The 12,083-nt window shown below is 41.7% G+C and overlaps 1 protein-coding gene across 1 annotated transcript in view; it reads right to left on the bottom strand.

The window, feature by feature from the left end:
• The window catches only part of LOC128792900 (multiple epidermal growth factor-like domains protein 6), a 188,200-nt gene that overhangs the window by 87,251 nt on the left and 88,866 nt on the right, over positions 1 to 12,083 (bottom strand). The gene's annotated exons all lie outside the window — the stretch shown is intronic.

Genomic DNA, 12,083 nt, shown 5'->3' with positions numbered 1-12,083 from the left:
ATAGACAGCTAGTGGCAGAGAAATAAATCAATAGCAAAGACCTTCGCTTACATACCTACTTAAATACCCTACATGAGAAATTTCAAAGAAATATGATAGAAACCACCAAGCCAGCAGTGCTGCTCTGCTGAGCAGGAGCTTAAACAACAAACAGTACGGAGGTGATTTCCAAAATAGAAAATTTGTTCAAAGGGGATGGTAAATGTAACAAGCCCAGCAGGTATTTGCTGCTCTGACTCCATGCACAGTGAACTTGGGAAATTCCTTCTCACTCACTTTGCTCTCTGAAGTGCTCATGTCCCACACACACCCAAGTCCAGCAGTGCAAGGGCAAGCAGGGAGGGACCTGGGGGAGAACAGTGGGCTCTGGGGGGCTTGGCTTCAATTTTTGGGCAAATGTCTTCATCTGCCTTGGTGGCAGAGCTGGGGCTGAGGGGACACCCCACCTCCTCAAAGCCCAGGCTGAGGGTGCAGGTGACAGATCTGACAGGCCTTTGGCACTGGGAAGGCGCTCACATTGCTCTCAGGTGAGACAGCAGGAAAGCCAGGAGGAGGAGGATTAAGCAGCAGAAGATAAGCATCATCACGACTGTAAAAACCACAGGCAGGTACTTCGTATTAGTGGCACTCCTCCTCCCCAAGGGAGAAATGAGGCTTTTAAAAAAACTATTTAATTAGTTTGTAAAGAAAAAATAACAAAAAAAAAAGGAATTTCACAATCATGGAAGAGGTGAGAGCCTTTCAACTGCAACCCTTAGGTGTTAAAGACTAAGACTGACCGAGGTTTTTTAGTTCTTTGATGAGCTCAAGTTTCACTTGACTGGTTCATTTCTGATCCTGGCTAAAAGCCGTGGTTAAAAGAAATTTTTGAGGAGGTTTCAGACTATTAAAAAACTAAAAGAAACACGTATCATGAAACACCAACTTTCACTGAAGTGCAGCTGAAGAGGGACAAACCCACTGAAACCACCTCATTTCTCTACAGCTTTAGATTCAACACAATGACCAACAAAATTATTATTTCTTTGTCCTCAGTGATACTGGAAAACACTGGTGGGCTATAAAGAAATAAACTAAAATTCAGTTATCCCAGAGCTACACAACAAACCAATTCCTAACTCACGTGAAGCCAATGAGGCTCTTCTCCATTTCACGGGAACGCGATTCAAACAGAAACTTTTCCAGGAGAAAAACACTCCCCCCCCTCCTCCTCTCCAAAAACAAACGGCACCAAAATAACAACGTGCGTCTTCTCGCTTCTCCTCGGCAAGAGATGGGGAGAACATATGACAGGAGGCAGATTTTGGACGTGTTCCTCCAAGCTCTGGGAGGAGGCACGCGAGCGCTCGGCGGCGCGCAGCCCCTTCCGAGGGGTTTACTCGATGTGCCTCGTGGTGATAAACAGCAACGAGCCACAAAATAACCCAGCTCCACAGCTTCGACTTCTATTCATACCAACAGGATCAAAACTAATAAAATCTCCCTGCTGTTTTTATTTTTTTAAACAAAATTAAAGGAAGAGCTGCTTTATTTTTCAGTACCCACAATGTTACGTGACCTCCTGGTGTAAAATATTGACTGGGTGAGGTGGTCTAGGATATACAGCCCGGTTTATTAACACCAGTGTCTATATTTTGAAGCAAATTATTGGAACAAAACCCTTCTAGCTGAGGAGCTCATCATTATCCCCTTGATTTCACCAGGGTATAATCCATTCGGAAGTGTATAGTGCTGTTGCATGCTAATACATAGGAAGTTCCTCCTTTGATTGCAGAGTGTTCCTGGTAGCAATTAAAAATCTTTTCCTTCCTTGTTCAGCTATTGGTGCTGCATGACTGAAAACCTCATTTCCTCCTTCTTCTAACCCTACCTTCTTCATGCTCTGTCCAGGATTTCCTTGTCTCTGCCTTAATATTTGTTTTCATCTTTTGATGAAATATTTTCAGGCCATTTCTTTGCTGCTTTTTACACCAGAAACCCACCACTTCTTCTGGTATAGTCGCAAAACTTGACTTTCCATCTCCACGTGTCTTTAAAACAAACACCTTATTAAAAGCTAATCATCATAAAATAAACTGTGATTTAATTTCTGAGTTAAGACACCAAGAAAAGCTTTTTTGATACAGCTTTATTAGAGAGCAATCACATTAGAAGGAATACATCGAGTAGAAATAAATCTCACCAGTTTTAGCCCTAATATTATGGAAATTTGCTCTCTAATCATCTGCATCCTTCACTGTCCTGTCTCCTGTTCAAGACCTTCCCCACTGCCTGCACCCTGCCAAGCTGTTTTCTGCAACTCCATAATAAAGGTCAGATGTTGCCTCAGTCCAAAGAAGCACAAAAAATAAATGATCTGAATGTGAAGTAATAAAGAATGTGTTTTACATTTGTAAAAGGCCGGGTCACAGAGCTTTTACAAGCCACAATCAGCTGTTCCATATTCCTAGAAAAGAGTAGTCAGGATTTTAAAATCTGATTACAGCTTTACCATTGAAAAAAAAAAGAAAAAAAGGAAAGTTAAAATAAACTCAACAAAAACAATTCTGTCAAATGATAAATTTCTGTCTGCTTTCTATATTCAATGTCACTCAAGGTCGCAAATATATTTTGCCTTTTGAATAGTGAGCAAAATGACAGAAAATTTCTGACACGTAACAAGTCTGCCACGTTAGGTCTGACAAAAGTTCAATGTTATCAAGCCTATCAATCCATCTGTAATGACATGCTGTAGGCAGTTCAAAAAAAAAAGTGATGTTTGCTACAGCAACGTTTCACATTTATTTATAGAGCCAATGTTGCAACACAAAAACATTATCCATGGGACATACTGGATGTGAGCCTTCAATTTTGCCATGGGAAAAAATAATTGACAACACCTTGCATCTAGATTAACTTGATATTAACTTTACATATGATCTTTCTAGCATATATGTGTGGGGGAAAAAAATTCTCAATATCTTTTAAATCCAGTAGTATGTTAAAATATGGATTGTTGAATGTGCCCATGTCCCACACTCCCTGTACTCATGGTATAATAGACAGAACTATGTGAAAAGCTGTCTTTTCTCCAAAAGTCTTATAAAATACTTGATATGGATGGGAACATCCCTTTTTTTCATGAAGCAAATCACCTTTGCCCAATTAACCCTGCCTAGGAGCTACATGCTAAATGGAGAAGGACAATTCCAATCCCTTCATTCCTCTGTTCTTGTTAATGCTATTCCATCTGAAAATGTCACATATCCTCAGCTCCAGGGAAAACAGCCTTTCAGCAAGTTTTTATGAAAATGTAAGCGATTTCAGATTTCTACAAAAAAAATGAAGGTTTTATGTAAAATCAGACACTGGACAAAGTGGTTTTCATTGGTAATTCCAGCTTGAAATCTAACAGCAGCAACCTGCTCTATTCACTAGCTCTCAAAAGTAGAAAGCAGATGAAGAAAAATCTGTGTGAAAAGCAGAAATACGTGTTGGCATTTGGGCAGAAGTCTCCTCTCCACTGAGCTGTTGGTGAAGGCTGCAGCTCTGCAGGGTCTGCACCTGGAGCTCAATTCAGCATCTCTAAAAGCCAGTGAGGGATTAAACCTGCCCTGAGCACAGGACTGGCCAGAGCTGGGCAAGGAGAAAGCACCTGCAATGAGCAGGGGCTCAGCTCTGCAGCAGGAAAACCAGGAAGTGAAAGACCATCTAATTTTGGCAAGTTTGTATGTTTAGATCAGTGGAACACAGCAGTTAACTCACTGCCTACAGGTTAAGGCATTTTTATTTTCCCCATATGACAAGTTTAATGCCATATTCATTAATACAAAGACTAAATTTTAAGATAACAAAAGGAATCTCATAACTGCCACACAGTATTTAAAACCCATTTTCCAAGGTTTCTGTATTTACCAGCTGTATATGAGCAATAACTTTATTTATTGAAGGCAGCCACATGCAAATTTGCCATGTGGGTGCCCAGTTTTGGGGCTAACCCGTGCTCTGACCCATGAGCCACAGACTCCAGCATGTGTCAGAGCTCCCTGGACTTGAAATAAATCACTGAAGTGGAATAAAATCTGTAAAATCATTGCCATTGTTATTGCAATCCTGCCTGAACAAAGCCCACCAGCACGGAGCAAGGAGGTGATTTTGATTAGTTTAAAAGCGTTAGGGTAACACACCCTGCTCCAATCGGGGGTCACAGCAACCGCAACAAATTTATTTAGAGGGAAGACAACATTTCATTAATAACACTTGGGACCTTCTCCTGGAGACTATGATGAAGGTGGGTGGATTTCAGGAATCTAAATGCTAAATATCTTCAAGAAAGTTTGATTCCTCTCTCTAACGGGCACTGGCAGCTTATATTGACTTTTTATACCAATTTAGAGATGTAAATTCCTAACTCAGAAAACACAAATGCTGATGGGCAAAATAAACCAAACCAAAGGTTAGGATCAAAGTCTAAATATAGTTTATCATGTGCACCTCAAATGCTCCTATATGCATACTTTAGTATATCTGAGTGCCTGGCACACAAATGTGTAGAACTGCAACTACCTTACAATTAGCTTTTATAAGGAGGTATTATAGGCACGTGTCTGCAAATCACAATGTCCATTTCACAACTTCTCATACATTGGTCTAAATAATTTGATTCAAGTTTTAAAAAACGCTGAAGATCCAAAAAAAATGTACCTCCTTTAGTTTTACACACTCTTTTTGTTTTTTTTAATTATAGCTTGGATGATCTGCAACCGAAACCATATGTCTAAAAAATCCTGAAACCTGAGAACGTTGATTTGAACTTTAAAGGCCACTCACTGCTACAATGCAACGTAGCTCACACGAGCGCACGTGCACATAGATCAACATTACACAAAGATATAATGTAATGAACAAATACACTGGACAGGCTGCCAGGCACAACACTTGCACCCCAAAGACTGCATTTGTCTTTTGGTTCCCTGCAGAAAGCTTTGCAGCAGTTGTCTGTGAGCAGTAATTGTCTCTAAAACATAAATTACATACATCACTTCCAGCACTAACCATAAATTATCCGCCTGAATAGCAAACAAAGCTGCTCGTTCTGATAGTCAGTGCAGCCCTGCCCGGGTATTGATTAAGCACTCTCAATGCTTTATTAGGTTTTCTTCCCCCACAAAGTCAATACCAGGATGAATATTTCTTCTTGGGCTGTTATGAAGTATCGTAAATCTGAGTCATTATTAACAAGCGCCTGATTAGTGGAGCAAACTTATCAGAGAGTTTGGCACAGGCTCCTGGAGCCTCACCTCCCAGCAAACACCCATCACTGCCACTGTCTCTGCTGGCAGCTGTGGTCCTTGTGCTTCCACAAGTTATCACCTCCTTTTTCCAATTTTTTTTTTTTTTTAATTAAAGAAATTACTGCTGCACTCATTGCTCTTTATCCCCGTGTCACATTCCCATATGCAGAGAGCATCCATCACGTAACAAGTCTGTGCATGGCCCCTGCTCCCCAGGGATGGGGGCTCTGCTATGGTTTGCTTTCTTTTCTTACTGGGGCACTAAAACATTTCATTTAATTCAACTTTGATGCAAAACCAAAAGCAAACAAAGCTCCTTGTTAAACATATTTAGCCAGCATTCATTTCTCCTTATTAAAATCATCATCTGAAGGGAAAAACCCACATTCATCAATCATTTGCACTTGGTTGCATTAAGAACAACTCCTTTGAAGTCAGAATAAAATCCTGTAGGGGGAAAATACAGGCTCAAAGTTTGAATAGATGAAACCACAAGCTCCTAAAGCCCAAGATGCTGCTGTGTTAGACTGGACCTGTAGCTCATCTCGTGCCACTACAGGGAACACTCTGTACCTGCTGCAGGTACAGAGATTGCCCCTCCCACCCCAAGCTCTCCTACACCACAGACCAGACTCAGTTATGAAACTGCCACTTAAAAATCCTTTTAAAATCTGTCCCTGATCATGGCAATCCTCCATAACCAAATACATGCCTGCTCACTTTTTAAAATTTTTCTTCTTTTTTATTCCTAATGTCCTGCATATTGAAGACATTTTGCAATGACTTCCAAAACCAAACTGTTACATAAAAAAAAAAACCAGCTTTGATTTCTTTTGATCTCTCTTTAAAATTGTCTGTCAAGCAGGAACTATTTCCTAGAAGTGAAGTGCAGGACCTAGAACATGCCCGAAGTTTTCCTCTGTTCACTAACTAGAACTAAACTGAGAGGTGGAGCTGGGAGAAGGTCTATCAGAGTACAATGAAACCCTGTAATGGTGCTCATTTTTAAACTATGTTTTCCCAGCCAAGGTATGAATAATGCAACCAAACAGCCCAGAACATCTGAATAAAGCAACAGCAGCCTAGCGGATGCTAATTGGCAGCAATTGGCGCTGATTGTGGAGTGCGGCTGGAGCTGTGATTACAAACAGAGCTGATGCAGCCAGCCCAAACCTCAAGTACTGCTGCTGCAATTAAAGATATTTTATCAAATTAGACAAGTGTTTGCCTTTCCCTGCTACGATGGTTATGAGCAAAACATAAAAGAAAGCCTGGCTGGCTGTACGGCACCTTCCCCGCTCCGCTGAGGTGAGTTTCTTTCTGCTTTGAGTTTTTATGCCACAAAATGGAACCCCTTCAGAAAGAATTCAGGGCTCTGCAGTGCCATCCTTAAAAGCCCTTGCTTTTGTCTAGAAGTGCTTTTGCCCTAAAAATGCAGTCTCTTTGCAGTCTCTTTGCATTGTACGTGACTTCCAGCACCGACAAGTGCTGGTTATGCACACACTAACACGGAAAGGCTTTGAACTTTCCAAGTCTGATTTCACAATGTAAGCCCTTAGTATTTTTGCAGGCAGGTAAACACTCTCCAAACATCATTTCCGAGGCAGTGACTACCAGTGAGGCTTCAGGACTCTTAGCAGCTGGATTGATGTTTTGAGTGCTAAACCCCAAGCACAAGCTCCACAGTTGACTCCAGCCAAGCCAAGTCCTGGTGCCCAAAGGAGAGTTCACAAAATGCACCTTGAACTCCAGACATCCTTTCACCCTGCTGCTTTCTGCTTTCCTCAGGCAGGAAGTCAGTAAACCACCTGGTCGTGAACTGAGGCTGGCTCTTTGTTAATATTTTCTATTATCACCAACTCTTGCTTCTTGCTCTCTTGCTTCTGGATCTCAAGAAAATTAACATGAACTTCTGCCTTTTCTCCAGTTTCCTGTAAACATCTATAAAGGAGGTCAGCAGAACTGAACTGAAAAATATATAGAAAAAAACCCAATGTGCTGGGTCATTTCTGAAAGCTTAGCATTTACAGTAATTTTTACTGATGTCCATGAAAACAACAACAACAACAAAAAAAAATCAAGGTTATGCAAATGTATGGGAGTTTTCAGGCCAGGACAGCTGGAGAGTTACAGCCAGTGTCATAGAAAATTGTGAATAACCTGAAGATACCCATGGGTTAGCCAGTGCCAACATCTTCAGGACCAAACACAAGCTCGGAGACCACAGCACTGGCATCGAAAAGGAACAGCAAGGAAGCAAAGGCAGCACTCTGTGTACTCTGCTCAACCTGTACTTTTAAGGGATTTATGATGTCAGGTGCTATGAAGAGCACGGCACTGATCCAACACAGCAATAACAAAACCAGAGATAAAGATAGATGTACACGTTGGTGCTGCCTTTGAGGCTCCCCAGGATGAAAGGTGAATGAACAATTTCAAACAGAAATAAATGCTTGTTCCAAGTAAAACCCGTAAGGATGGGTCAGATTCTACCAATTTAGTGGTGGCATACTACGTGCAATGCAGGGTGTTGAGAAGCTCTGCTATAATATTACTCGAATGTCTGTGTACAGCAGCAATCTGAGTTTGTGACAGCAGGAGTGTGAGAGGATGAGCTCGAGCCAGCAGGATGCAGGAACAGGCAACCGAGGGCTGCAAGAATGGCTTGTCTGGAAATCAGCTTCCAAACATTCAGGGAAAGGACACAAATCACAGCTTTAGCTTGTAGCTGCAGGAAAGACAACAAAGAAAAGTCCTGTTGGAAGTGGAGAATAAAGTGTTTATTCCAGCTTTGTCCCTGTCTTTACTCTGTCCTCAGAAGAAGATAATGTCTCCTTTTGTCTACACAAAATGTGGAATAAATATTTCAAACCCGGAGTGTCCTTGACTCCACTGCAATACTATGGGAAAGGGACACCTGAAGCACTTCACAACCAAGTTTGGTACCTCAACCCACACCAGAGCAGCTCTCCCCTGGTCCAAAGCAGTCCCTGATGCCATGGGTGCAATCTCTGATGCTGCAGTGGCCAGAACTGCAGGTGATGAGTGATGGTGCTGCCACGAGGGTGCCCCCAAAACAGAAAATGTCAAACCCCTCTCCTGCCCACAGTCCCCCGTGCAGGACCAAAGCCCCAAGCCCAGAAGTTGCTGCTTAACCTACAAACAGGCTGAGTTACAATAGTATGGTCTGAGCAAGCTGACAAATTAGGCAGCTTAAATTTCAGGGCATTCCTATTGTAGTAAGCCAGTTCCTTACAAACTGTGCTTTTTCATAACATAATTAACCCCAGCACTAAGCATGTGAGCAAATGAGTTCATTTTTCACATGAATAATGGAAGCCTTTTTTTTCTTTTTTCTCTTTTCTTTTCCCAAACCATTATGAGCAGAAATGAATATAAAAAAATTCTCAGCAGAGAAAGGATGATGTGTGCTGGCTTCTAGTTTAGAATAGGAATTCATTATGGAGATTTAAATGGAAGTTCCTATTTTCTTTCCTTATTTTTCTTAATAGTTGTCCTTGCCAGTCTAATCCAAAAGTTTGCTCATCATCAGATTTAGCCTGGGGTTAGATCAAACAGCCTCTGCTATGGCCTGAAATGGGTTGAATTTCTCTTCCTTCCCATATCCTCCTGAATATCCTCTCCCATCTTTTGTTTTCCATTTCTAGAAGATCTTTCTAGCAGTTCTGTGGGCAGAATTACTCACTGCCCTGACAAAAATCCTATGCTAACTTTAAATGTAAACTCACTCCACTTCCTACTACAGAAAAGAACGTTTCTGTCATCATTCCCTGCATGGTTAAAACACAACCACACAACCAGGTCACTCGTTTACAAGAGACACAAATGGGAACTGGTTATTCAGTTTACAGAAGAGTAAACTGTAAGAACTGGCAGAAGTGCAAGGCACAGTCACTGTGCCTTCCAGTAGCTGATCTTGTGTATCAAGGGCAAAGCAACCCATGGGAAGAAAAAAAAAAAAAAAAAAAAAAAAAAGATTAAATCCTCATCAGTTTAATTTGTAAAGAAACCCCCAAGGGAAGTCATTATTCCCAGAGACTCATTGCCTGATTTGTCTTATGAATTCTTCCAACTTCTCTGACACCAACAGGTGCTCGTTAACTATTGCTTACTGTGATTGCTGCTGACTGTCCCTGCTGAAAGGGAGTCCCTTGAAAAGGCAAAATATGGCATTTAGTACTGAACAGGAGCTAAATATTGCACAGGTCTGAATCCTGCTCATCAGAAACGGCAGCCAGGTGAGCATCCTTTAGCTGAAAGGGAATTCCCAGAAAGGAATTCAACCAAGGCACTTAAAGTTGAATATGGAGTTACATCAAGCTTGAAAAAAGAGGGATGTACAAACCATTAACTCCCATGCACATTTCACCAGTGACAAGCTCGAAGCACGGAACTGAAGAAACGGGATTTTCTCTTTCCAGATAAATTAACAATGAGGAGCAGAGCAGAGCTGGGATTCCCCAGAGCCTTTCCCAGCAGAACAGAACAGCACGGAACCCTCCTCTAAAACAAACAAACCAGGCCCAGTGTGGTGGGGTAAGGCAGACACTCTGCAGAGGGAAGAAGCTGGCAGCCAGTTCCCTCAGCCTGGCACCAGCAGCTGAACCTGGGACCTTCCCTGCTCCTGCTCACACATGTGCTCACCACACAGGAGCAGGCTCAGCCTCACGCCCCAGGAGTTCTGCTTATAAAAATATGGGATCCCAAGGTTTTTCCAAAGGACCGGTGTCAAAGGTGATCACCGGCAGAAATTAGAGGGCTGAAATTGTTAATCCTGCATGGCTGAAATTAATTCGTACCAGAGCAGGAAGAGTCAGCCTCACGTAACCCAAACTTCATGTTCTGGTTCCCAGCACAAACTAAATTTGCCTTTTAAATCTCTCTGGATGTGAGGCATCTGGTCTTGATGGAAAGCCATACCCTATTTTTTCAAGGGGTATAACAAAGAGAAATTTGCATTTATGTTTTCAGGGAGACATCAGCTTAAATAAGTTAAAACTTCAAAGTTACTACATGACTTGTTCTTTTTATATATGATCATTTTACACCTTAAAACATGCGTTCCTCTACCTCTCTCCCTGCAAACAGCTGACATATATTTTCATATTCCTCACTATTAACAAAGTGTGTACCATAGTAAAATCTTAACATCACACCACACCCCTATAAGATTATTTGGTTTAGGATAACAAACTCTGGTTTTTTGAGCAACAGTAAGGTCAAAGTATTAAATTTAAATCTCTTAAACAGAATGTGCATTAGAAATAAACTCAAAGTTTTAAAGATCTATTGAAAATGTTCAAAAAATTAAAAACAGACAGCAAAGGGCAAACACTACAAGGAGAGAAAAAATTGAAATAGGGCCAGAAGGCTGTGTAAAAATAAATACATATCCAGCACACACTTATGTGCAGCACACCTAATGTAGGCAAAGACAAGTATATTCCACAGACACGTGTATTGTTTGGAGTCTGAGTCCTGTTTTCAGAAGAGTGAGGAGGTAAATCAATAAATATGTTTACCTTGATCTTTAGCTCACTCTTACAGACCACTCAGAGCATCTCATTTAACCAAAGCTCTTCAAACCCAGCGCTGCCAGCTCCTCAGCTGGTGGAAAAACAGTCGTACAACACATGTCAGAGGATCCAAGGCTGAACAGCCTGGGCTGAGCACTGATTAAAAACCAAAATCTTTCCAGCCATATGAATAAAACACCCCAAACCTGAGCAGCAAGGCAGGACTGCCGCAGCGCCGCGGCCGCGGGTCGGTGCCAGTTCGCAGCTCAGGTTTCCACGTTCAGAATTTCACCCTTCAGTTCCAATCAAAAAAGAAATTCCTCACATTCAACCCAGGCTAATTACTTTTTTGCATGGAAGAGGCAGCCAAATTCCCTGTGACGCACAAAGGGAAAGTGTGATCTATGAGCAAAGTGCATCCACCACAACGTTATGGATGGTTCTGGAAATGCAGCCAGAAACAGACGTCGCTCCCAACATCGCCGCTGTTGCCAACAGTTACCACCTAATGCTGTCTGAGAGACTGCAGTGGTTTCGTGTTCAAAGGGAAAGGCAAAGCCTCTGGTGTCTCAGATCCCACGTTACTGCTGGCAACGGGGAGCTTTAACACCTGGAGGATATTCCTGGAGGAGGCAGCAATCGCCTTTCCCACGTGGGACGCAGCCACTGCCTGTGCATCCCTGAGTTACCCAAAAAACAACAAACCACCCCAAAACCTTGAGAGCTGGCTGAAGTTTGCTGCTGAAGGAATGAATGCAGCAAAGCCATAAACTATTCCTCAGTTACAGGACACTTCAGTTATTAATTTCACTTTTTCTGCCCACACTGCACTGCCTTTTTGGCCCACCCAGGAGTGTAAAATGATTAATTTTACTAGATATTTATACCTCCTAATTTTACTAAATATTTGTATCTCTTCTCCAGGACACCTGCATTATGACCATTAACAAACAGTGAAAAGTGCAGATAATGTGTGAGCATTTCTCCATATTTACTTTTTTTAATACAGGAAAGATGTCAACAGTGGCCAGCACAGGTAATGCTAAAACCTGGTTATTACTAGGGCAAAAGACCAGAGGCTCAAAAATAGGAGAGGAAAAAATGAATAGTTTAACTTAATGGGCAAACTTCTACAGAACATAAAGCTAAGAAGGGCAACTTGTTAGTATTAGACAACCCAAAATTATTAATGGAGGTTGTTAGGATTCTTGAGCATGCAGCCACGCCATAGACCTCTGAAATGCACAGTTTAAAACACAGCTCCTTTTCCTTT

The sequence above is a fragment of the Vidua chalybeata genome, chromosome 10, assembly GCF_026979565.1.
Source record: "Vidua chalybeata isolate OUT-0048 chromosome 10, bVidCha1 merged haplotype, whole genome shotgun sequence".
Taxonomy (NCBI): Eukaryota; Metazoa; Chordata; class Aves; order Passeriformes; family Viduidae; genus Vidua; species Vidua chalybeata.
The sequence above is the reverse complement of the archived record's forward strand: the minus strand, read 5'-3'. Positions and strand labels throughout refer to the sequence as shown.